The sequence below is a fragment of the Schistocerca cancellata genome, chromosome 4, assembly GCF_023864275.1.
Source record: "Schistocerca cancellata isolate TAMUIC-IGC-003103 chromosome 4, iqSchCanc2.1, whole genome shotgun sequence".
NCBI lineage: Eukaryota > Metazoa > Arthropoda > Insecta > Orthoptera > Acrididae > Schistocerca > Schistocerca cancellata.
Genome location: NC_064629.1, coordinates 892,735,302 through 892,762,242, shown reverse-complemented (window position 1 = coordinate 892,762,242; position 26,941 = coordinate 892,735,302). Strand labels below are relative to the sequence as shown.

General features: G+C 43.6%; 1 protein-coding gene across 1 annotated transcript in view; it reads left to right on the top strand.

Moving 5' to 3' along the window:
- Positions 1-26,941, top strand: part of LOC126185053 (uncharacterized) — a 904,507-nt gene that overhangs the window by 166,578 nt on the left and 710,988 nt on the right. The window lies entirely within an intron of this gene.

The following is a 26,941-nucleotide window of genomic DNA, read 5'->3' as shown; positions in this document are numbered from 1 at the left end:
AAAAGTGTCCGCACTACGACTGGGAGATCTATACACACACACAAAATGATTAATTTTTTGGTGATATCAAGCCCTGTTAATTAAATAGCTGATATTTCATAGTGTTTCTCTTCAGTTATGGTACTGGGGTCATGTCTTGATTTGAACTGTGTTCCTTTTCTGATATAAATGCATGAACCTCCACCCCTTGAAGTAGTTCTACAGTAAGAGTTTGCCTTTTCATACAATGATAATACTACATGTTGGATTTCTGTGTCTCTACACCAGTGCTCAGTAATACAAACTACTGTGCAGTTTAAAGATTGGAGCTCAACTTCTAATAGTTGTATTTTATTTTTTATTGATTGCATGTTTTGATGGATGATTTTAAAGTCTGTGAAATGCCACATGTTACTCTTTCCAATGATTTGTTTTAGTTTGTGACATCTGGTATATGCGATATTTGAGGTGTTAAAAATCTGTGATTGTTTCAGTATTTTTTAAAGTGCTGGAGATACTCTTTAGGCAGGGGAACCTGTTGTGTGGATTCATTCTAAAATAGACCTATTTTTCCTACCTATGACAACAGGTATTTGACCATGTGTGGCCTGAGATCCACCCCTGTACTTTCATGAATCAGCTTTCATGAAGTAACATGACAGTTTCTTCACTGTCTGATCCTCCAATTCAGTGTCGAAGTCAGAAGATGCTGAACACAGGTGTTTTTTAGTATCCAAAGCTGCACACAGTAAAGACGATGTCTAGGTCCAACTACCCCAACCAAAACACTACAGCCAGGCTACAAATGTAGGGGCAGATGCTTTCTGGTGACAGAATATATGACTATCACTGTTGAAGTGGATATAAGTGGGGTTTTATTTTTCGAAGGTCTGTTCTTATTGTACCTGAGTATACTCAGGATTTTAAGGGGACCACACCTTCGTTCAGGTCGAAAAAAATTGAGTTTCAGTTTTCATCATATTTCGATAGATTAAGGTTTTATTGAAGTACTCTGAAAAGGATTTTGCTGAAATTTTTTTTTGTCCATTTAAAGAGCATTCTCCTACCACGTGTGTTTATGTGCCACGCCCACTTTTCTGTCACCCACTTTTCTGCATATATTTTAGATCTTTATATCCCCTACATTGCACGTTACGGATATTTATTTATTTATTTATTTATTTTTTTTTACTCCCGAGTGTGTTGGCTATCCTTGGAATGCAATGGTCAGTATTCTTTTGTTTCTGCTGTTTGTAAACAACACTCTTTCAAACATGTGGTTAGTTTGTGTGATTGCAAGTAGTTGTTATACTTAAGTTTGTAGTGCTTGTTTACATGTGTTTTGTTGTGTTTATTGAAGATGACGAAATGTAAAGGCATTTTCAAGAAATGACAATTTAGAGGAAACAAGTTTAGAAAGCTTTGTGTACAAGAGGTTATGTCGCCTGGCAACGATGTTTCTAATTGTAATTCTTCAACAAGTACATCATCAAAGAAGCTCTCACCATTTCAAGAGAGTTAACAATGAATTTACTGTAAGTGATAAGGGGTGCAGTAACATTATTATAAATTTGAGAATATTATCAGATGTAAATTCTAAATTTGTACAATGTAGACAGTGTGGTGAGTCACAGTGTGTGAAAATTTGTGAGTATGCCAGTGGGAGAAAAGGCCTGGCAATTGCTGTGGATTTAATTTGCACTGAATGCTCAGCTGTTATTTCATTTATGAGTTCTTCAAAACCAGATGCAAGTGGCCCTTATAAAATCAATACTAGATTAGTTTATGCCTTACAATCCATTGGCAAGGGCATGGCTGCATGGAGAACATTTTGTTCAGTGATGAACGTACATCAACCACCAAATAAATTTGAAAAACTGACTGCAATATTAGAGAAAGCTGTATATGAGGTCAGCAAGGAAAGCATGAAACTAGCTGCTAGGGAAGCAGTGGAAGAAAATGATGGATGTTCGGATATTACAGTTGCACTTGATGGAAGCTGGAATAAAAGAGGACATACTTCTCTGAATGGAGTAGTGACTGCCACAAGTGTAGACACCGGTAAAGTGTTAGATGTGGAGATAATGTCTAAATATTGCAAATGTTGTAAAGTCAATGAACATAAAGAACACAACTGTGCGGCTAATTTTAGAGAAACAAGTGGTGGTATGGAAGGTCATGGAGTGCAACAAATATTTCATCGCTCTGTAGAAACAAGAGGCGTACGGTACACGAAATATTTGGGTGATGGTGACAGTAAGGCATACAACAATGTGGTGAACTCTAAGCCATATGGAGATGCCATTGTTAGCAAAATAGAATTTGTAGGTCATGTTCAAAAACATTTGGAAACAAGGCTGAGAAAACTAACTGTTGATATGAGAGGAAAAAATTAGAAGATGGAAAATTGTTGACCGGACAAGGTTGGTTAACTAAAACTGAAATAGAAAATTTGCAGGTATACTATGGGCAGGCAATTAGGAAAAATAAAGAAAATCTGGAGGCAATAAAGAGAGATGTTTGGATCATATTCTTCCATAAGTCCTCTACTGATGATAAGCCATGTCATGGATTGTGTCCATCAGGAAAAAATTAGTGGTGCAAATACAATAGGGCTCAGGCAACTGGAGAATCTTATTCTCACTAGCATTCTCTTCCTGCAGCTGTTATTACAGCAATTAAACCTATTTTCAGAGACTTGGCTCATCCTGACATTCTAAGCAAATGTCTGCATGGGCAGACACAGAACCCAAATGAATGTTTCAACAGCATATTTTGGAACCGCCCTCCTAAAGCTGTATTTTTAGGCATGCATACAATGAAACTAGGAGTTCATGATGCTGTTATTACATTCAGTTGTGGTAATATTGGAAAGTGTTGGGTACTGAAAAAGTTGGGAATTAATCGTGGTGAAAATATCATCTCTGGGCTGCAACATTGCAATAAAATGAGGATAGCCGATGCAGACGGGTCTGCATCTAATATGGCCAAGAAAGCAAGACAAACATCCAGGAAGGTGAAAAAGAAACTGGAAGACCTGCTAGAGGCCAAAGAAGGGCCATCATATGCAGCAGGACAGTTTTAATTAACTGTAAGTAACAAATTTCAAAAGTTTTTTCTTTAAAGCCAATTTCCCACAAACTAAAATTTTCAGTACATATGTCCCATTATATCAGAAACTATCATAGATAAATGAATGAAATTTTCAGAGACTCTGAATTACATAAAAAGCCACCTCTGGTGCTACATTCATTAATATTCCCTCACTAGGGGGAAGTATTTCTTAAAAACTATAAAATGGATAAAGTAGATTTTAGTACAATTGACTCTATTAGCATCATGTAACATACAGTAAAAATATTAAGGTCCTGCATCAAATAGTTTTTTCGGAAATGGGTCACATACTTGCCTAAATTAACATGGGTTAGATAGGCATGGTGTGGTCCCCTTAAGTCTGAGGCAAAATAATAAAAATGAGATAATTCGGGTCATACAATGTAAGCTTTCATGGCTGGTATTGTCTTCACTTAAAACTTCCGGGCTGATAGGCCGTGGTTGAAGTATAAAACTCTCTCCTGATGTTTCGTCTCCGACTGCAGGAGACATCCTCAGAGGTAAAGTGGCGAACTGCGAAGAGAACTCAAGGAAGCGCTGATTATATAGGCAGTACAGAGGGCGCCACTGTTGACCACGTGGCGTCGGCTATGAGATTGTCTCTGGTAATGCCAACATTCTCGATTGAAAGTAATCAATCGTCACGCGGTGCAATGCTGACATCCAATTTTTATCCAGTTTAACGCCTTCTTCTTTCCTGTTAAAATTATTACTATGTTTATCAATCTCGATAGCCTCTCTATACAAGCGTGCATAATAATGCGAGGGATTTGATATAATGCTCGTCTCGCTGAATTTTATTTCATGATCACCTTCCTGGTCAACATGTTCCACTATGGCCAATTTATCCGTGTGACCCAGGCGGCAATTCCTCTTATGTTCAACAAGACGGGTGTTCACACTTCTCTTTGTGGTACTGATGTAAACCTGTCCACAACTACAAGGAATTTTATATACCCCCAGTGTAACCAAAGGGTGTCGTGCATCTTTTGCTGACCTTAAAAATTCTTTTATTTTCCTAGTGGGTCTGAAAATAGTTTCCACCCCATATTTGCCTAAAACTTTCCCAATGCGATCTGTGACCTTACTAACGAACGGAAGAAAAACTTTGCACTTGGGCGACTGTTGTTTGTCGTTAGTCCTGATTCTCTGCCTAGAGCGAAGTGCTCGATCTATATCCTTGCTAGAATAGCCATTCTTCAGGAAAGTTGACCGTACATGTTCAATTTCATCTTTTAAATAAACAGGTTCACAAAATTTGTATGCCCTGTCTACCAAAGTTTTCATTACACCTCTTTTTTGTCTAGGTTGGTGGTTTGAATCTTTATGTAGATAACGATCAGTATGTGTGGGCTTTCTATACACATTATGGCCCAACATTCCGTCCAGTCATTTAATCACAGACACATCCAGGAAATTCAATTGCCCATTCCTTTCCGTCTCCATAGTGAATTGGATTTTTGGATTAATGCTGTTTAAATGTGTCAGGAAGGCATCCAACTCCTCTGCTCCATGTGTTCATACTACGAACGTGTCATCGACATAGCGATACCATCTGGCTGGTCTCTTACTGGCAGTCTGCAATGCCCATTGTTCAAAAGTCTCCATAAATAAGTTAGCCACAGCAGGACTGAGAGGACTGCCCATAGCCATCCCGTCAATCTGTTCATAAAAGTTATTATCGTATTGAAAGTAGGTTCTGGTGAGGCAGTGTCAGAATAATGCCACAATATTGGTAGGAAAAATATCCGCCATGCATAAGATAGCTTCGTTTACCGGAATCCTGCTAAATAACGACACAACATCAAAACTGACAAGGCTATCATCCGGGCCCATGCTCATTTCCTTTAACTTGTCAATGAAATGAGCTGAATTTTTAATATGACTATCCATCCTACCAACATAAGGCTGCAACATTGAGGCAAGTTAAAGGGGGGAGGCACTGTCATGAGTGATGAAATACTAGTGGTTATAGGGTTCAGTAAAGACCCTTTTTTAGGGTAGGGAGGACAGAAAGAAACCAAATTCTAAGCGAGGTTAGGACTGAGACAAACCTTCACTTTGAGAAAGAAATCAGAGAACATAATTCCAGCTTATTGCATCAGCATAAACAGTTATTGGTTAAGAATTTTCAACAATCAGCAGGTATTTCAACTCTACTCGATGTGAAATGTCAGCTATCTTTATTGCATCAAAAAATTCGAGGACTGAGAAATAAAATTAATGAATTTATTATCTGCATAGATGAATTAGAGTCCTCAAACCCAGCTGATATAATCTGCCTCTCTGAACATCATGTGACAAGAAAATCCCAACCCCGTGGGGCATTGGGACTCCGGAAATGGCCATCCTGCCAAGTGTCCTTTGCTGCGGCTGGGCGGTGCCCGTGTGGAGGGCCCCCTGGTGAGAGTGGGTGGCATCAGGGTGGATGACACGCCGTGAAGTGTAGTCCATCATCTCTTGCTGGTGGTGAAACACCAGCAGACTAAGGGATCACGAGCGCAATTCAACGCACAGAAGCACGACCCCAAATCATTCCCCTCCCTGGCCACACCATGGGAGGAATGTCAGGCTAAGGATGGCAGCAGAACTTATTTGCCCCGATACCTTCTATGTTCGAGAGCTGATGGGGAATCTTTCATGACGATGAAGCCTCAGTTTCTTGTTGAGCATATACAGGACAAGTTCAGGGAGGTGGAGGGCTTGTCCAAAAGATATCTTCATCAGTCTTAATCAAAACAGCATCCTCTGCCCAGTCACAGGTGTTAGTCACTTGTGACAAGCTGGGGGATGTTTCTGTAACCATTACGCCCCATAAGAGCTTAAATATGGTCCAGGGTATCATATTTCACAGAGACCTTCTTTTGCAGTCCGACGATAAGCTGCGCGCCAATTTAGAGCAGCAAGGTGTACATTTCATCTGACGTGTCCAACGGGGTCTTAAGGATAATCAGGTTGCCACCGGTGCCTTCATCTTGGCCTTTGAGGGTGATGGTCTACCGGTGTGATGTAAAGCCCTATATCCCTCCCCCGATGCGGTGCCTTAAGTGCTATAAGTTTGGCCATATGTATACCTGCTGTATGTCACATGCTGTGATTGTGGATGCCCATCACATCCCAATACTCCATGTGCCCCGCCTCCCATCTGTGTCAACTGTGGAGAGCACCATTCGCCTTGCTCGCCTGATTGCAGGATTCTCCAGAAAGAAAGGAAAATCATGGTGTGCAATACCCTGGACAGGCTGATCTACACTGAAGCTAAGAGAAAATTTGAACAATGTGAACACCTACTTCCTGTGCATATGACATCGTCTTACGCCGCCACTACAACAGTTCTGGCACCATCAGCTCCGCCAACCCAGATCACTTCTCAGAGCCGGAAGATTACACCTGCCCCCTTGATGGTGGGGGAATTTCCCTCCCTGTTGCTCCTGCACCACCTACTTCAGGAGAAACACCCCTTAAAACCATCGGGGACATCAGTCCCCACCTCTAAGCCAGAGAAGCGTAAGTCTTCTTCGGCTTCTCTCGCTAGGAAGGGATCACTTGGGTCACTCCCTTCCCTGGTTTCTTCTAGTGGGAAAGAAGACATCCGCCAGTGGCTGAAGAGCCCCAAAACAGTTTGTCGTACAGCTTCATGCTCATCCCCAGTCCCGGAGACTGAGCCAGTGAAGTCCTCCCAGCTAGGGAAACCCAAAGAGCAGCGAGAGAAATCCAAAAGGAAAACCCCTAAGACCAAGGAAATTGCGGTGGCACCCACACCACCGCTACCTACAAGCCTGCGGCTGAGGATGGGGTGGAGATTTTGGTGTCTGTTGGGGACCTAGATCTCGCCAGACCCTCAGACACAATGGATGTAGACTGCTCAGGCAATAAATCGGTGGCTGCAGGTGACTCTGAGGTGTTAACATCCTCTTTGAATGTTCCATGCCTTCCCAGTCTCACGATGTCATTCTCCAGTGGAATTGCGTCAGTTTTTTCCACCGCCTGGCTGAGCTACAGCAACTGTTAAGCTTTACACCTACTATCTGCATTGCCCTCCAGGAAACCTGGTTCCCAGAAATGCGGAACCCTGCCCTCGGTGGCTATAAGGGATATTACAAGAACTGTAGTGACTATAGTCGAGTGTCAGGTGGAGTTTGCGTTTATGTCCTAAAGTCGGTCGGTAGTGAACATGTGCCACTTCGAACCCATCTTGAAGCGGTGCATGTCAGAATAAGGACGACGCAGGAAATAACGTTCTTCAATGTATATCTTCCTCCAGATGGTGCAGTACCCTGAATGTATTAGCTGCACTGATTGGTCAACTCCATAAACCTTTGCTACTTCTGGGAGATTTTATTGCCCATAACCCCTTGTTGGATGGTACCATGCTTACTGTCTGAGCCGGAGATGTCAAAACTTTACTGACACAATTCGACCTCTGCCTCTTAAATACTGGGGCCACCACACATTTGATTGTGGCTCATGGTAGTTACTCGGCCATTGATTTATCAATTTGCAGCCCAGGACTTCTCCCATCTATCCACTGGAGAGCACATGACGACCTATGTGGTGGTGACCACTTCCCCATCTTCCTGTCACTGACACAGCGTCAGGCACACAGACACCTGCCCAGATATGCTTTGAACAAGGCAGACTGGGGAACATGCACGTCTGCTGTCACCGCTGAATCTCCCCCACACGGTAACATCGATGTGATGGCTGAGCAGGTGACTAGCACAATTGTTTCTGTGACAGAAGACAGGATCCCTCGCTCTTTAGGGTGCCCAAGGCATAAGGCAGTCCCTTGGTGGTCGCTGGAAGTCGCTGAAGCAATTAAGGAGCGTCGGTGAGCTCTGCAGCGGCATAAGTGGCACCCTTCCCTGGAGCACCTCATAGTTTTTAAACGGCTCTGTGCCGTGTTCACTATCTTATCAAACAACAGAAGAAGGAGTGTTGGGAGAGAGACATCTCCACCATTGGGTGCCATATGTCACCTACCCAAGTCTGGGCAAGGTCAAACATCTTTTCAGGTATCAGGCCCCGACAGCTGTCCCCGGTGTTACTATAAATGGCAAGTTATGTACTGATGCCGACGTGACTGCTGAGCACTTTGCTCGAGCCTGTGTGTCGGCGAATTACCCCCCAGCTTTTAGCACACTCAAACGGCAGCTGGAATGGAACATCCTCTCATTCACTACATGCTGCAGTGAATCCTATAATGCCCCATTTACAGAGTGGATGCTCCTCAGTGCCCTTGCACATTGCCCCAACACAGCTCCTGGGTCTGATCGCTTCCACAGCCAGATGATTAAACATCTCTCATCTTACTACAAGCGACGTCTTCTCATCATATTCCACCAGATCTGGTGTGATGGCATCTTTCCATCGAAATGGCGGGAGAGCACCATCAATCCGGTGCTCAAACCCAGTAAAAACCCACTTAATGTGGATAGCTATCGGCCCATCAGCCTCACCAACGTTCTTTGTAAGCTGCTGGAACATATGGTATGTTGGTGGTTGGGTTGGGTCCTGGAGTCACGTGGTTTGCTGGATTCATGTTAGGGCGGCTTCCACCAGGGTCGCTCTACCACTCATAATCTTGTGTCCATCGAGTCTGCCATCCAAACAGCCTTTTCCAGATGGCGAAACCTGATTGCTGTCTTTTTTGACTTACATATAGCATACAACACGACTTGGCTACATCATATCCTTGCCACATTGTATGAGTGGGGTCTCCAGGGTCCACTCCTGATTTTTATCCAAAACTTCCTGTCTCTCTGTACTTTCCGTGTCCAAGTTGGTGACTCCCATAGTTCCATCCATACCTAGGAGAATGGAGTCCTGCAGGGCTCTGTATTTAGTGCCCATTAATGGTCTAGCAGTGGCTGTCGGGCTCTCCTTCTCACCTTCTCTGTATGCAGATGACTTATGCCAGTTGGCTGCAGTGTTTTCACTGCAGAGCTGGCGGCGGCCATATCTCATACTCTTGAGTACATCCGCTCTTGCCCTGGCGAGTCATTTCTCCTTTGTACTGACTCATTGAGCAACCTACAAGCTATCGAGCAGTGCTATCCTCGCCACCCTCTGGTAGGATACATTCAAGAGTCCATCTATGCCCTGGAACAGTCCCGCCTTTCCGCGGCATTTGTGTGGACCCCAGGACACGTCAGAATCCCCAGCAACGAACCTGCCGACAGGCTGGCCAAACCGGCGACGTGGAAACCGCTTCTGGAGATAGGCATCTCTGAAGCTGGCTGTCTTACACCGCTTTGGGAGATGGAATGGCATAACAGCAGGCACAACAAACTGCATGTCATTAAGGAGACTATGAATGTGTGGAAGTCTTCCATGCAGGCCTCTTGCTGGGAATCAGTTGTCCTCTGCCAGTTCCGCATTGGCCATACGTGGCTAATGCTTGGTTACTTACTCCGTCACAAGGACCCACCTCACTGTCGCTGTGGCTCCCAAATGACAGTCGTCCACATCTTGCTGGACTACCCACTTTTAGCCACTCTGTGGCAGACTTTTAACTTTCCAAGCACCCTGCCTTCTTTGTTGGGCAACAATGCATCCACAGCAACTTTAGTTTTACGTTTTATCTGTGAGAGTGGGTCTTATACTTCTATGTAGGTTTTAGCGCATGTCCTTTGTCCCTCTGTGTCCTCCACCTACTGCTTTTAGGGTGGAGGTTTTAATGTGTTGTAGAGTGGCTTGGTTTCTCTTTTTATTCTTCTGGTTGGCCAGCCACTGCAAACTGCTTTCATGTTTTACTCCTTCCTGTTTCTAGCATCTCTCTGTTGTTTTCTTGTCCTCTTTTGTTCCTTTTAGTATTTGTTGCCTTCCCTTCATTCTTGTGGCTTTTGGCCGCTGGTGGCCGAGCGTTTCTAGGTGCTACAGTCTGGAACCACGCGACCGCTACGGTCGCAGGTTCAAATCCTGCTTCGGGCATGGATGTGTGTGTTGTCCTTAGGTTAGTTGGGTTTGGGTAGTTCTAAGTTCTAGGGGACTTATGACCTGAGCAGTTGAGTCCCATAGTGCTCAGAGCCATTTGAACCATCTTGTGGCTTTTCCTTTCTTTATGTTTTGTGTTATATGTTTCGTCCATTTTATTCTCACCCTTGTGGCATTGTTTTATTAGGAACAAGGGACTGATGACCTCATAGTTTGGTCCCTTCTCTCTCTTTAAACCAACCAACAATAGGGTGGTGGGCTTTTGGGTTCCACTAAATGGGTCAGGTGTCCACTACACACAGGAGGCACCTAGACAGGTAGCAGGGGCTGTGTGGCATGGACTGGGCGGTTTTTTAGGTTAGACAGTCTTGGGAAAGATCAAAATGGGCTCCAGTCTCAAAAGGTACAGGGCAAAGAAACGATGAGAATCGACCAAGCGACAGTCATTATTGTAGTTGTAAATTGTCATAGCTGTTTTGGAAAAGTACCAGAGCTTCAAGTGCTGATAGAAAGCACTGAAGCTGAAATCATTATAGGAAGAGAAAGCTGGCTAAAGCCGGAGATAAATTCTGCCGAAATTTTTACAGAGATGCAAACCCTGTTCAGAAAGCATAGATTAAATAAAGTAGGTGGTGGTGTGTTTGTGTCTGTTGGTAGTAGTTTAACTTGTAGTGAAGTTGAAATAGATAGTTCCTGCGAACTACTATGGGTAGAGGCTATACTCAACAGCCGTACTAAAATAATAATTGGCTCCTTCTACTGACCCCCCAACTCAGATGATATAATAACTGAACGCTTCAAATAAAACTTGAATCTCATTACAAATAAGTCCCCCACTCATACAGTTATAATTGATGGAGACTTCAGTCAACCCCCATTTTTTTGGCGAAAATACATGTTCAAAGCTGGTAGTAAACAGAAAATATCTTCCAAAATTGTACTAAATGCATTTTCTGAGAATTACTTTGAATAATTAATTCATGAGCCCACACAAATTGTAAATAGTTGCAAAAACACACTTGACCTCTTAGCCACAAATAATCCTGATCTAATAGAGAGCGTCATGATGGATACAGGGATTAGTGAACACAAGGCCATTGTAGAGAGGCTCAAAACCATATCAACCAATACCATTAAATATAAATGCAAAATATATCTTTTTAAAACAGCAGATAAATATTCGCTTGATGCCTTCCTAAGAGAGAGTCTCCATTCCTTCCAAGCTAATTATGTAAGTGTAGACCAGATATGGCTGAAATTCAAAGATACAGTATCGACAGCAATAGATAGAGTCATACCACATAAGTTAATAAGAGACGGGACTGATCCACCATGGTACACAAAACACGTCAGAACACTGTTGCACAAGCAATGAAAAAAGCATGTAAATTCAGAAGAATGCAAAATCCCCAAGACTGGCTAAGTTTCACAGAAGCTCAAAATTTAGTGCAGACGTCAATGCGAGATGCTTTTAATAGTTTTCACAATGAAATATTGTCTCAAAATATGGTAGAAAACCCAAGGAGATTCTGGTTGTATGTAAAGTACACCAGTGGCAAAAAAACAGTCAATGCCGTCACTGCGGGATAGCCATGGAAATGTTACCAATGATGGTGCCACTTAAGCGGAGTTACTAAATACAGTTTTCCGTAATTCCTTCATGAAAGAAGACGAACTAAATATTCCAGAATTTGAAACCAGAAGAGCTGTTAGCATGAGTGACATAAAAGCAGATATCTTCGGTATTGCGAAACAACTCAAATCACTTAAGAAAGGCAAGTCTTCCAGTCTAGATGGTATACCAATCAGGTTCCTTTCAGAGTATGCAGACACAATAGTGCCTTCATTAGCAATCATATACATCCGCTCACTTGACGAAAGGTCTGTTCCTAAAGACTGGAAAGTAGCACAGGTCACAGCAATATTCAAGAAAGAAAATAGGAGTAACCCACTGAATTACAGACCCATATCACTGAGCTCAATTTGCAGTAGGATTTTGAAGCATATACTGTACTCGAACATTATGAATCACTTGAAGAAAATGACTTACTGGTCTATAACCAACACAGATTCCCATGAAGTAATGAGTGCTGTCGACAAGAGATCTCAGATTGATTCCATATTCCTAGATTTCCAGAAGGTTTTTGATATCGTTCCTCACAAGCAACTACTAATCAAATTCCGTTAATATGGAGTATCGTCTCAGTTGCGTGACTGGATTCGTGATTTCCTCTCAGAGAGATCACAGTTCGTAGTGATAGATGGTAAATCATTGAGTTGAACAGAAGTGATATCTGGCGCTCTGCAAGGTAGTGTCTAGGCCCTCTGCTGTTCCTGATTTATATAAATGATCTAGGTGATAATCTGAGCAGCCCCCTTAGTTTGTTCGCAGATGGCGCTGAATTTACTGCCTAGTAAAATCATCAGATGATCAATTCCAATTACAAAATGATCTAGAGAGAATTTCTGTATGGTGCGAAAAATGGCAATTAGTACTAAACAAAGAAAAATGCAAGGTCATCCACGTGGGTACTAAAAGAAATCCGATAAATTTTGGGTATGTGATAAATGACACAAATCTAAGGGCTGTCAATTTGACTAAATACCTAGGAATTACAATTATGAGCAACTTAAATTGGAAAGTCCACATAGATAATATTGTGGGGAAGGCAAAACAAAGACTGCGCTTTGTCGGCAGAACACTTAGAAGATGCGACAAACCCACTAGAGAGACAGCCTACATTACGCTTGTCTGTCCTCTGCTGGAATATTGCTATGTGGTGTGGGATTCTTACCAGGTAGGATTGATGGAGGACATCAAAAAAGTGCAAATAAGTGCAGCTCGTTTTGTGTTATCACACAATAGGGGTGAGAGTGTTATTGATATGATACGCGAGTTGGGGTGGCAGTCACTGAAACAAAGGCGGTCTTCTTTGCGGCAAGATATATTTACGAAATTTCAATCATCAACTTTCTCTTCCGAATGGGAAAATATTTTGTTGACACCCACCTACGTAGGGAGAAATGATCATCATAATAAAATAAGAGAAATCGGAGCTCGAACAGAAAGATTTAGGTGTTCCTTTTTCCCACGCACCATTTGAGAGTCGAATGGTAGAGAAGTAGTATGAAAATGGTTCGATGAACCCTCTGCCAGGCACTTAAGTGTGAATTGCAGAGTAACCATGTAGATGTAGATGTAGATGTAGACCCTTCTTACCTTGTTAGCTAGTGGAGTACATTATCAAAAAAAATATCTCTACTGCAGGGGACAGGCTCCCTAACCCTTAAGACTCTAACATGTTTCATTGTTTTATTATTTCATTATTATCATTAACTAATAAATAAACACCTGCTCTACTTATCCAATGCAAAATTGATTCAACTGAAGAAATATTCTACAGTAATAGATCCTTATGCTAAGGCACACTTAACTCTCCTCAGTGATCAGACAAAATTATCACTTAGAAAAACTATTATTTCACTGTGTTCCATTAAATTGCTTGAGATTCTAGCCTGAAGGGTGATATAGATACAGATTTTGCTTATTCTTTCCACACGTTACTCCAGTCACCTATGGTTAAAGTTGTAATTCCTTGATGTTATAAAAGGCTGTACCATGACACAGTTATATAGGTAGATAGTTATCTCCATATACTGATGGAATTGGACACAAACACTTCTATTATACCACAATTAATATTGATACCTAATAGTCAAGATGGTTTTTACTGCATATTGCCTCTGCTGTTATACTCATGAGCTGATTACATCAGATGTTTACTATCCCCCACATATGTGGACACCTTTCATTTTCTGTTTACCTTTCCTTATTGGTTGACATAAATTCTTTAACCATGGTACCAGTTTACTTTCTTCCATCCTCTTACTCCCTTACTTATAACTAACACAATATTATGTATATAACACTAGAGAAACCTAGTTGGTGTGGCTGTGAAATATCGCTTGATCTCAACAATCAAGTCTGCAATCATTGTGGTCTTTTTCGAAGATCACTGCAACTAAACTCAACTTGAAGTGATCATGATGGAACAAAAGGAAATGAATCCACTACCCCAGGCCCTAGTCAATGCACTGGATTTTCCTGGTCATCAGATTCTGGGGGGACCAGGAACATCATGAGGAAAAGAATCAGAGCTTTTCAAGATCTCTTTGCAAACACTACATTGGCACTCTCAAGACAAACACACTCTTCAAACTTGGAAAACTAAAACAACTCACAGACATACTAGAAAATTTTCATATCCAAATTCTCACCATTCAAGAGACGCGCTTCAGAGATGAAAACCATTTCAAAACAGAAAATTACAGGATCTACAAAGGGAAACCTGCTGTCAGAACAGACATGTCATCATTGTTTAGTACAGGATTTGCTGTACATAAATCAGTCATGGATAACATCATAGGCTTCAGTTACATATCAGAATATATTTCCACACTCTGCTTCAAATCAGGTAATAAAGCATACACAGTTATCAATGCTCATGCACCAACAAATGACCATAATAGAAAAAAGCCACAAGAAGTTGAAAACTTCTGGGAAGACATGGAAGAAGTAACCAAGAACATTCCAGAAAGACATGAGAAAATTTAATGGGGGATTTCAATGCGCAATTAGGTAAAGAAAGAAAGTACAAACAAATCACAGGTCCGCACTCGGCACACATTCGTACAAACAAAAATGGAGAACACCTCATAAAATATTGTCAAAATTTCAACCTCAAAGTTATGTCAACGCAATTTCAAAAGCCAAGATGAAAACTTACAACGTGTAAAGCACCCAACACCATGTGGGGAGACTTCCAGATTGATCATGTGGCCATTTCCACCAAATGTACGCGGGAAATTCTAAATGTCAGAAGACGTAAGGGATTTTTCGAGTCTGATCATTATTTATGACAAGTTGAGATAATCCCAAGAGAGAGAAAAACAGCATGAAACAAAATAGTCAAACCTGATCCGGAATACTTGAAGATAAACAGGGACAAAGTTGTTGAAGAGATTAATAGGCATTCAACAGACACTTGGACAGACTTTGCGAAAACAGTTCAGAAGGCAGTGTGATGAAGGTAACCTCCTAGGAAATGAAAACATAGATGGTGGAATGCGAATTGTGATCTAGCCATTGAAAGAAGAACACAGACATGGAAGAAATTCAGCAGTAACAGAACATCAGAAACATGGAAGGAATTTCACGAGATTCAGAAACAATCAACAAAGGAAATCAGAATAGAAAAACGGGCATATGACAACAACAGGTTGAAAGAAATTGACAAAGATTTCAAGAGAAATAACACTAGAAGTTTTTATAGAACATTCAAAGAAAACATGAAGGGTTATCAACCTCCTAGCCTCTGCTTCCGAAGAACAGATGGCTCCCTCGAAACAAACACGAAAAAAAATTGCAAAATCCTCAAACAATAATTTGATGAACTTCAGAATTTGCAAGAAACCCATAGAAAAATTAACCTTCCAAAAGGCCCAGCCAACTCAGATTCTAATCCACCCACAATAGAAGAGATATAGAGAATCATCAAACAAATCAAAAATAACAGAGCAGCAGGAGAAGATGGCATTATTGCCGAGATCTTGAAGCTCCAAGATGAAAACATCACCAGGCAAATTTCTAAGATTGTCTCAGAAATTTGGGTCACAGAGAAGTTGCCAGAGGAATGGAAATGTGCTTTGATCCATCCCCTACACAAAAAGAGTGATAAGTCAGATCCAAATAATTACAGAGGTATTTCTCTAGTACCAGTCACATACAAAATTCTCTCAAAGGTGTTATTAAACAGCCTAGAACCACAAGCAGATCCACAAATAACAGAATAGCAGGCAGGCTTCAGCAGAGGGAGATCAGCCACAGAATATATCTGGAACTTGAGAACACTTTTGAAAGTCAGATAGACAAGAAACACTGTAGTTCCCTTTGTTGACTTTAAAAAACCATACGACTCCATAGACCGACAAATGCTCTTTGACATACTGTGAGAATATGGCTTTGACAGAAAAACCAGAGAAATTATACAATAGATGCTCACAGACACCACCTCAAAGATTAAGTTCATGGGAGAAATTTCGGAACCCTTCCAGATACACACAGGTGTCCGACAAGGAGATGGGTTTTCACCACTCTTGTTTAACTAGTCTTAGACAAAATTGTCAAACAATGGGAAGAACAAGTTAAAGGAATACAGCTAGGAAGAACACATGAAACAAGAACAATCATAAAATGTCTGTCATTTGCTGATGACATAGCCATACTTAGTAATAACACACAGGAGGCAAAGGAAGCACTGGGACACCTACATGAAATAGCTGCCAAAACAGGTCTACAGATATCGTATGAGAAGACTCAATACATGGAATGACAAAATGCAAAAAATGTATGGATCCGTAAAAAGAGTCGAAAAATTTAAATATTTAGGGGAATACATACAAATAGGAGGATCAAACAAGGCATCCAACATAGAACAAACAGAAATACTCCAGAAAGCATACAAACTCACATGGTTACATTATGATAAGAAAAGTATATCAAGACAGGCCAAAATTAGACACTACAAAACAGTTGTATTATCGGAAGCACTATATGCATCAGAAACAACCACAATTGGAGCATCAGGCATTATAGAGACAGAAAAAATTGAACACAAAATTCTCAGGAAAATATTCAGACCAATACACAAAGGTGGAATATGGATGAAAAAACCTACCAATGAGTTATACCAACACACTGATAGACTCACAGACATGATCAGAAAACGCAGACTAAATTTATACAGACACATACAGAGAATGGACAACAGCAGACGTACAAAGAGAATCTTTGATGTAGTAAAACATTCAAGCCCTAAAACAAATTGGTATCGTGAAATAGAGGAAGACATAAGGCAGCTGGGGATCAACAAACATATGAGAAAAGACAGAAAGGAATTCAGGAACAAAATTAGGAACATAAAATTTATGGTAAATGAGAAGAGGAAGATGGGAGCATTATGGATGGAACAAAGGAAACAAGAGCACAGTCAAAGGATGAAGAGAATTTGGGAAGAGAAAAGGAAGAGAGAAAAGAAGTGAAAATTGTGTCATCATGAGATATTTGAGTTCAAACACTGCCCATAAGGGCAAAAATGATAATGAATGAATGAATGAATGAAAATGGAAATGGAAATGAGCGTTTGGCATCATTGGCTGGGAGGCCCCTTGTGGGGCAGGCCCGGCTGCCTCGGTACAGGTCTTATTGCATTTGACGCCACATTGGGTGGCCTACATACAAAATGGGAATAAAATGATGATGAAGACAACACAACTCCCAGTCCCTGAGTGGAGAAAACCCCGACCCAGCCGGGAATCGAACCCGGGCCCCTTAGGACGGCAGCCCATCACGCTGACCATTCAGCTATGGGGGCGGACTATGAATGAATGAAAACACTAGAGAAATCTTTTCTAAAATATTGCTATACTAAAGTATGCTGCTATACCAAATCACGTGACAGTCAAAGAAGGAATGTTTCTGATTCACTTATAAACTACAGATAGGATAAGAGAAGAGTTTGACTGCCTCAGGAAACACGAAAAATGAGACAGACAGCTGGGGTAAGCATTATCGCCACATAATGAATCCAACACAGAATGTTGAAACCCCTACTTGCTTGTAGGTCTTATTTCTGGTTCAATGCACACTCCATTTTCCTAACAAAATCAATACTACTCAAGCTCAGAAACGTTTTAAACTGTCGTGGATCGATATTCATACATCTAATTAGTGATACATATGGTTTCAGGTCAATAATATTCTTTAATACAAAACTCCTGTTAGTCTTTGTGTAAACCAATTCATAAGAGTTGTCACATGCAATGTGTACTACTCTGAAAGAACCATGATACACATGCAAAAATTTCTTTATCTCATCATTTACTTTGCTAGATTTTTCTTCGAGTTTTAACGAGGACAAGGTCACATATTCTGAAACTAGTTGGCTTCACTCCTTTGTCATGCCTTCTCTTCCTTCCTGCTACTTTCTTTTTCATCACCTTTTTTGCCAATCTGACATTTTCATCCTGGGCTACTTCACCTACCTGAGGGAAATCCACTTCTTTTCTGATGATGTTCCCCCCTGCGGGTCCGGGGGTAAGAATAGGCATGCGGCATTCCTGCCTGTCATAAGAGGCGACTAAAAGGAGTCTCAAATGTTTCGGTCTTATGTGATGGTCCCCTCTTGGGTTTGACCTCCATCTTTCTAAATTCATCTGAAGAGTGAGCCAATTGGGGAAGGGCGCCTTACATAGTGCACTGTATCCGTCGTGCAATGAGACCTTTAGCCGGCTTTCTCGCTGTCGCAATGCTGTCCCACTCATTTTCCAGCTCTTGGGGGAGGATACGTTCCTGGGTGCGATTACAACTATGCACTGTGCAGTGTTGCTTTTTGCTGAGACGGCAACCTTGGACATTCTAGCACCTAAGATCCAACACAGTAGCCAGTCTATTGTGGTTGGGCCGCCATGTACTCTGTTGATTGTAGCCCCCTGACAACACAGGGATCGATCTGCTGATGCCTGCACCGTTAACTCCCCACGTATGCGAAGGAGTAGATGCCTATCCTCCTGGGGTATTGGGACTCCCGGCAATGGCTATCCTACCAGGTGGCCCTTGCTGAGGCTGGGTGGCGCCCGTGGGGAGGGCCCTTGGTCAGAGTAGGTGGCATCAGGGCGGATGACCCGCAATGAAGCATGGTACATCATCTCTTGCTGGTGGACAGCCGCCAGGAGTCTCTAAGCGTTCTCGGGCTCAATTTAATGCTCAGAAGTACGATCCAAAAACGTTCCCTTCCCTGGCCACATCGTGGGAGGAGCATAAGTCTCAGGATGGCAGTAACAGTTATTTGCCCCTATTCTTAGTTTGTACGAGAGCTGATGGGGAGTCTTTTATATCCACAAAGCCTCAGTTCTTTGTCGAGCATTTAGAGGACAAGTTTAGGGAGGTGGAGGGCTTGTCCAAAATGCGCTCTGGGTCAGTACTGATACAAACGGCATCTTCTGCCCAGTCACTATGGTTACTTGCTTGTGACAAGTTGGGGATGTTGCCATTATGATCACACCCCATAAGAGTTTAAATATGGTCCAGGGAGTTATTTACCATAGGGACCTTCTTTTGCAGTCTGATGACGAGCTGCATGCCAATTTAGAGCGCCGAGGTGTACATTTCATCTGGCGCGTTCATTGGGGTCCGAAGGATAATCAGATTGCTACTGGTGCCTTCATCTTGACCTTCGAAGGTGATACATTACCGGAGAAGGTCAAGGTGATGGTCTACCGATGTGACGTCAAGCCCTATATCCCTCCCCCGATGCGGTGCTTTAAGTGCTGGAAGTTCTGCCATATGTCTTCACGCTGCACTTCCAGCCTCACATGTCAAGATTGGGGACGCCCATCACATCCTGATACTCCATGTGCCCCGCCTCCCATCTGTGTCAACTGCGGAGAGCATTATTCACCTTGCTCGCCAGACTGCAGGATCTTCCAGAAAGAGTGCAAAATCATGGAATATAAGACCCTGGACCGACTGACATGTACTGAGGCCAAAAGGAAATATGACCAACTACATGCTGTGAGAATGACCTCTTCCTACGCCGCTGCTGCAACAACTGTGCTAGCCCCATCAGTTCCGAAGTGCGTGTAGCCCAAGGTTCAGCGAGGGAAGTTCAAGAGAAAGGCCTCTAAAGCCAAAGAACTTGCGGTGGCACCGACCCCACCGCATCCTTTGAGCTATGCGTCTGAGGATGAGGTTGAGATCCTGGCATCCTCTGAGGACCTTGATCTCGCCGGTCCCTCAGACACCATGGATAGCACTTGCACAGGTACTCAATCGGTGGCAGCAGGTGACCCAGCGGCGTAATCTGCCTCCCCTGTCCCTTCACGCCTTTGTCAGCCATGGCCAATATCATCCTCCAGTGGAACTGCAGTGGTTTCTTCAACCATCTTGCTGAGCTGTGACAACTTATCAGCCTTCACCCTTTCGTCTGTATTGCTCTACAAGAATCTTGGTTTTCGGCAATGCGAATCCCCGCCCTCTGTGGCTATCGGGGTTATTATAGGAACCGGGCAGCTTATGAAAGGGTATCTGGTGGCGTCTGCATCTATGTCCTTCACTCCCTTCACAGCGAGTCAGTCCCTCTGCAAACACCTTCAGAGGCTGTCACTGTTCGGGTGTGGACGCCACTGGCTGTTACCGTCAGCAGTCTTTATATTCCACTGGATGGTGATGTCCCACAGCATGTCCTGGCTGCGCCGATAGCCCAATTGCCACCACCTTTCCTGTTATTAGGCGACTTCAACACCCATAACCCTCTGTGGGGTGGGTCAGTGGCAACAGGTCGAGGCACCACCATTGAGAATGTATTGACACAGCTCGACCTTCCCATTTTAAATGATGGTGCCTTCACACGTTTCAGTGTGGCTCACGGCACATACTCCACCATTGACCTTCGATCTGCAGCCCTAGCCTCTTACCGTCTGTCCAATGGAGTGTGCATGACAACCTGTGTGGTAGTGATCACTTTCCGATCTTTCTGTCACTGCCACAGCGTCACTCTTCTGGGCACCCTAGCAGATGGGCTATGGATAAGGCTGACTGGGACTTGTTCTCCTCCATTGCCGCTATTGAGCCTCTTTCTAATGATGCCACTGATGCGGTGGTTCACTCGGTCACCACTGGCATCGTTACTGCCGCAGAATATGCCATTCCCCGTTCTTCTGGGTCCCCTCGGTGGAGGACTGTGCCTTGGTGATCGCCTGAGATTGCTGAGGTGATTAAAGATTGCCGGTGGGCACTCCAGCGTCACAAGCGACATCCCTCCATAGAACACCTCATCGCCTTCAAACGGCTGCGTGCACGGGCCCACCACCTTATCCACCAAAGCAAGCAGGAGTGCTGGGAACGGTATGTTACCACCATTGGCCTCCATGTCTCTCCATCGCAGGTCTGGGCCAAGATTAGATGCCTCTATGGCTATCGGACCCCTGTCAGCGTCCCTGCGCTCTCACTGAATGGAGCAGTTTGTACTGACTCCGACGTAATTACAAACCGCTTGGCAGAGCATTTTGCTCTGAGTTCAGCTTCTGGCTTTCTGCTCCATTAAAGAGCAGATGGAACGTTGGAGCCTTTCATTTCACACCCCCCGTCCTGAATCCTACAATGTACCATTCAGTGAGTGGGAATTTCACAGTGCCCTAGCCGCTTGCCCTGGGCCAGATCGCATCCACTGTCAGATGCTGAAACATCTTTCAGTGGACTGCCAGCAATGCCTCCTTGACCTTTACAACTGTGTCTGGGTCAAGGGTGAGTTTCTGTCACAATGGTGGGAAAGTATTGTTATCCCTGTTTTGAAACCTGGCAAGAACCCACTGGAGGTGGACAGCTACCGCCCCATTAGCCATTAGCCTCACCAACATTCTGTGCAAGTTGCTCGAACGCATGGTGAGCCGGCGGTAGAGTTGGGTACTCGAGTCTCGGGGCCTTCTAGCTCCGTCTATTCTGTCTAGTTCCGTAAAGGCCGCTCTGCCGCCGACGATATGGTGAGCCTGGAGTCAGCCATCAGTACGGCCTTTGCCTGCCGTCGGCACCTCGTCGCTGTCTTTTTTGACATGCAGAAGGCGTATGATACGACATGGCACCAGCACATCCTCTCTATGCTTCATGGTTGGGGTCTTTGGGGTCCACTGCCGATTTTCATCCGAAATTTTCTGTCGCATCGAACCTTCCGCGTGCAAGTTGCGGCCTCCCATAGTTCCTCCGGTGTTCAGGAGAACGGGGTGCCACAGGGATCTGTTTTAAGTGTCTGCCTGTTTTTAATTGTAATTAATGGGCTTGCCGCGGTGGTGGGAACGTTTGTCTCAGCGTCCTTGTATGCTGACAATTTCTGCCTCTACTATAGCTCCATTGGCATTGCAGCTGCAGAACGTCAGCTGCAGGGCACTATCCGTGAGGTGCAGTCTTGGGCTGTCGGGCGTGGCTTCCAGTTTTTTGGCTGCCAAGACCTGCGTTATGCATTTCTGCTGGCGACAAACAGTTCACCCTGAGCCGCAGCTTTATCTTGCCGGCGAACTTCTTGCTGTGGTGAAGACACGTTGCTTTTTGGGTGTGGTTTTTGATGCCCGGTTGACTTGGCTCCCACATATTTGGCAGCTTAAGCAGATGTGTTGGCCGCATCTTAATGCTCTGCGATGTTTGAGCCACACTACTTGGGGCGCCGACCGCTCTACCCTCTTACAGCTCTACCAGGCATTAATCCAGTCCTGTCTGGATTATGGGAGCCTGACTTATGGTTCAGCATCCCCATCTGCGTTGCGTGTGCTGGACCCAATATTTCACAGCAGGATCTGACTTGCCACTGGTTCTTTCCGGACCAGCCCTGTGGACAGCATACTTGTGGAGGCAGGTGTCCCTCCACTGCGGCTACGGTGCCAACGTTTACTGGCTGCTTATGCTACGCATGTTTGTAGCTTGCCCGGGCATCCTAAGTATTGTCTTCTGTTCCCACAATCGGTCGTCCATCTCCCAGAACGTCGGCCCCGGTCAGGTTGTACGATCGCATTCCACGTCAGAGAGCTTCTCTCCGGGCTTGGGGTTTCTCCTCTTCCACCTCCTTTCTGGGCCCCTCTGCGTACACCCCCGTGGTGTGTGTCCCGCCATAGCCTTTGGCTCGAATTGGCACAGGGCCCGAAGGGCTCAGTCCCTCTGGAGGCCTTCCGCTGCTGCTTTTATTCCATCCTAGCCACGTATCAGGGCTCTGGCGTGTTTTACACTGATGGTTCGATGGTTGCTGGTCGTGTCGATTATGCTCTAACTCTAGGGGACCATTACAAACAATGCTCCTTGCCGGCTGGCTGCAGCGTTTTCACTGCTGAGCTGGTCGCCATCTTTCATGCCCTAGAGTATATCCGCTCCTGCTCAGGTGAGTCCTTCGTTATCTGTAGCGACTCCCTGAGCAGTTTACGGGCTATCGACCAGTGTTTCCTTCACTCTCGTCTGGTGATGGCTGTCCAGGACTCCCTCCATGTTCTTGCCCATTGCGGCCACTCTGTGGTATTTGTGTGGACCCCAGGCCATGTTGGGATACCCGACAATGAACATGTAGACCGCCTGGCGAAAGAGGCCACCAGTAAACCATCTCTGGACATTGGCCTCCCGGCGACTGATTTACGGGCAATCTTATGCCACAAAATTTTCGAACTACGGGATGCTGAATGGCGCGATCTGACCACACCCAATAAACTCCATGCTATCAAGGAGACGACAACTGTGTGGTGGTCATCCATACGGGTCTCTCGGAAGGACTCTGTTGTCCTCTGCCGGCTGCGCATTGGGCACACTCGGCTGACACACAGCCACTTATTGCACCGTGAGGACCCGCCTCTAAGTCGCTGCGGATCCGTTTTGTCTGTGGTCCACATTTTGTTGGAGTGTCGCCTTTTAGCTGTGCTTAGCCAGACGTTCGTGCTGCCTGACACGCTCCCTGCCCTTTTAACTGATGACTTTGCTATGGCAGGCTTGGTTTTGTGTTTTATTCAGGCAGGGGGCTTTTATCACTTAATCTAAGTGTTTGTTATGTCCTATTTGTTTTGAGTCTGGCCTTTGGCCTACAATTTTAGACTGTGTTTTAGTGTGTTTCTCGGTGGTTGGCTTTTCCTTTTTTATCTCTATGGTCGGCCAACCACTGTCACATTCTGTGTGATTTTAATTCGTTTTGTCTGATCTCTGTCTGTGTCTTTCTTGTCCTGTGTCGTATCTACATAGACCACGATTTCATTGGTTAATAACTTGCCTAGCACCTTGTCAGTAGCTCTGGTAAAAAAAAAAGAAAAAAAAATAACCCACACACACACACACACACACACACACACACACACACACACACACACAAGTTCAGACCAAATGGCACCACTCAGTATTGGTAATACTTACTTCAAGTATAAATGCTGTACATGGCCTAGATTCCTTGGCCAAACTGATACTCCAGTAGCGACAAGTCACATCAAAAGAAGTCAGAAATTTACATCCATGGAACTTTTGTAAAATTTCATCTGTGTTAGCTGGTCTGTCACTCTCCCCTATTACAATTTCATTCAACTTTCTGGCATCCAGAACCATCCTGACACCACCATTCTTCTTCTTTACAACCACAAGTGGGTTATTGTACCTGCTAGTTGACCTTTCAATAATCCCCTGTGAGACCATCTTTTGAATTTCTTTTCTCACTGCCTCCTGTTTTGAAAATGGAATAATATAAGGTTTCTTGAAATATGGTTGGTCATTCTTAAACTTTAATTTGCACTCAAAATCTTTTACCAAACCTGGCCTGTCTGAAAATGCCTTACAGTTGATCAGGAGAATACCTTTTAATTCTTCCCTTTGACTATTTGTAATACATTCAATATCCTCAACACTCTGTATTTCTTCCAGCCTTATTCTCTCCTCCTCTTCTTTCTCAGTAATCTCCTTAGTAATAAAAACTCTTAATGGCAAACCTAATTCAGTTTCCATACTTTCCAGGACTGATACTTCATTCCTACTTCTGTTGCACTTAAAACTAAACTTACCACTAGCAAAATCAATATTTACACACCATTTGCAGAAGAAATTAGTCCCAAATATTACATCAATGCTGAGATTTTGAATTACCAAGAAATTGCACTCCAACAGCTGTCCTGCCAATTTCACAGTTAGTAGTACCTCTTGTTTCACACTCTTTGATAGCTTACCAGTAGCACCAATAATTTTTATTCCAGAAACATGCATCACTACTATACCCTCTGTGTTCTTAATAGATTCAAAAAGTGCCTGTGAAATGCCATTCAAATTACTACCACTGTCCAGTAAACACTTAACATGTATCCCTTGTACACTTGCTGTTATTACAGGACGCCACACTTCCTTTTTACTTACCACGTGATCTTCTTGATACAACAAATCCTCATTAATCCTTTCCCTGGAAAAACTATCACCCTGCTTACCAAAATAATTATCAGACACAGTCAAATGACAGATAGCGTGGTCTTCTTCCTCATTACTACTCTCAAGCTCTAATTCTTCATTAGGCCTAATGTTATCTTCCTTTATTCTTTCTTTACTTAACACATTACCATCATTATCAATTATAAATTAAAATACTTCATCCTCATCACTACTGGATTCGTCACTGCTATCATAATTACCACTACTGCCAGAATTAGACCCACTGTCACTTTCAATGTCCTCAAATACTTGGCTAATTAGTTGATCCTTGTTTCCAGCATTAGACCACAAAGCAAAACACCTGAATTCCTTATGTTCTATTAAAAATTTACCATCCATTTTGACACTGTGGACATCCTGAACAACAACAACACACTTATTCAACATCTCACTAGAATTAGAAATTACACTCGTCTTAATACTATCATTTACATTACTCTTACCTGTGATTACAGCACATTTATATACACATTGCTCTTCATCACTACTTGCTGTAGCGTGAGCCAAACCTGGAGCATTATCTAGTTTAAATGGCTTGATCCAGAATCAAAATCATCTCCTCCATTTCTTTTACTTCAATTTCGCCTACCATTTCTGTGCCCATTCTGGCTAACCTCCACCCAACCATTCCTTGGATTTCTACTATAATTGGTCCTGTTCATCCCATTTACCTGAAATTCTCTCCCCATTGATTGTCATAAAAAATCCTCCTACGATCTTGCACTGATGGCTTCACCCTCTCCACTTTATCAACATAATTCAAGAACTCAGTAATATTACCCCTACGGGCAGGTACAAGCAATTCTCAAACTTTCTGAGACAACTTGGTTTCTAAACACAATTACTGGTTCACTGCCTAGCTCTTTGTCCAAATATTCCAGTTTGTTTACCCAGAGCTGACAGAAGCCTTTCACAGTACCCTTCCTAGAGTCAAATCTATCTCCTACTCAAAATTCACTCACCCTCTGCGGGTCCAGGTGTTAGAATTGGCCTGAGGTATTCCTGCCTATCATAAGAGGTGACTATAAGGAGTCTCACACGTTTCGGCCTTTACGTGACGGTCCCCTGTAGGGTTTGAGATCCATTCTTCTAAATTTTCCCGAAGAGTGCGCCAATTGGGGAAGGGCGGCTTACATGGTGCATCATGTGCTGAGACCTCTCACATTCTTTGTCGATGTGGATTTGCCCTTCCACTCATTTCCAGCTATTGGGTGAGGTCACCCTCCTGGGTGTGTTTCCCTCCATCCACTGTGCAGTATTGCTTTCTGCGCTGATGACGATAATGGACTTCTTTGCTTGTTTGCACCTGATGTCCAGCATGGTAAACAGTCCATTGTGGTGGGGCCACCATGTACCCTGTTGGTTGTAGCCCTCCGTCTACACATGGATTGCTCTGCTGATGCCTGCACCATTAACTCCCCATGTATGCCAAGGAGTAGATGTCTGTCACCTTGGGGCGTCCGGACTACCAGCAATAGCCATCCTGCCATGTGGCCTTTGCTGCGGCTGGGTGGTGCTCATGGGGAGGGCCCCTGGTCAGAGTGGGTGACATCAGGACAGATGACATGTCATGAAGCATAGTACGTCATCTCTTGCTGGTGGTCCACCACCAGCAGTCTGTAAGCAATTGAGGTCTAACTTAAGTGCAAAGAAATACGATCCCAAATCGTTCCCCTCCCTGGCCACACCATGGGAGGAATGCCAGTCTAAGGATGGCACTGAAGCTTATTCACCCTGGTACCTTGTATGTACAAGAGTTGATGGGGAATCTTTCATGTCCATGAAGCCTAAGTTTTTTGTGGAGCATTTAGAGGACAAGTTTTGGGTGGTTCAGGGCTTGTCCAAAATGTGCTGTGGGTCAGTCTTGATAAAAAC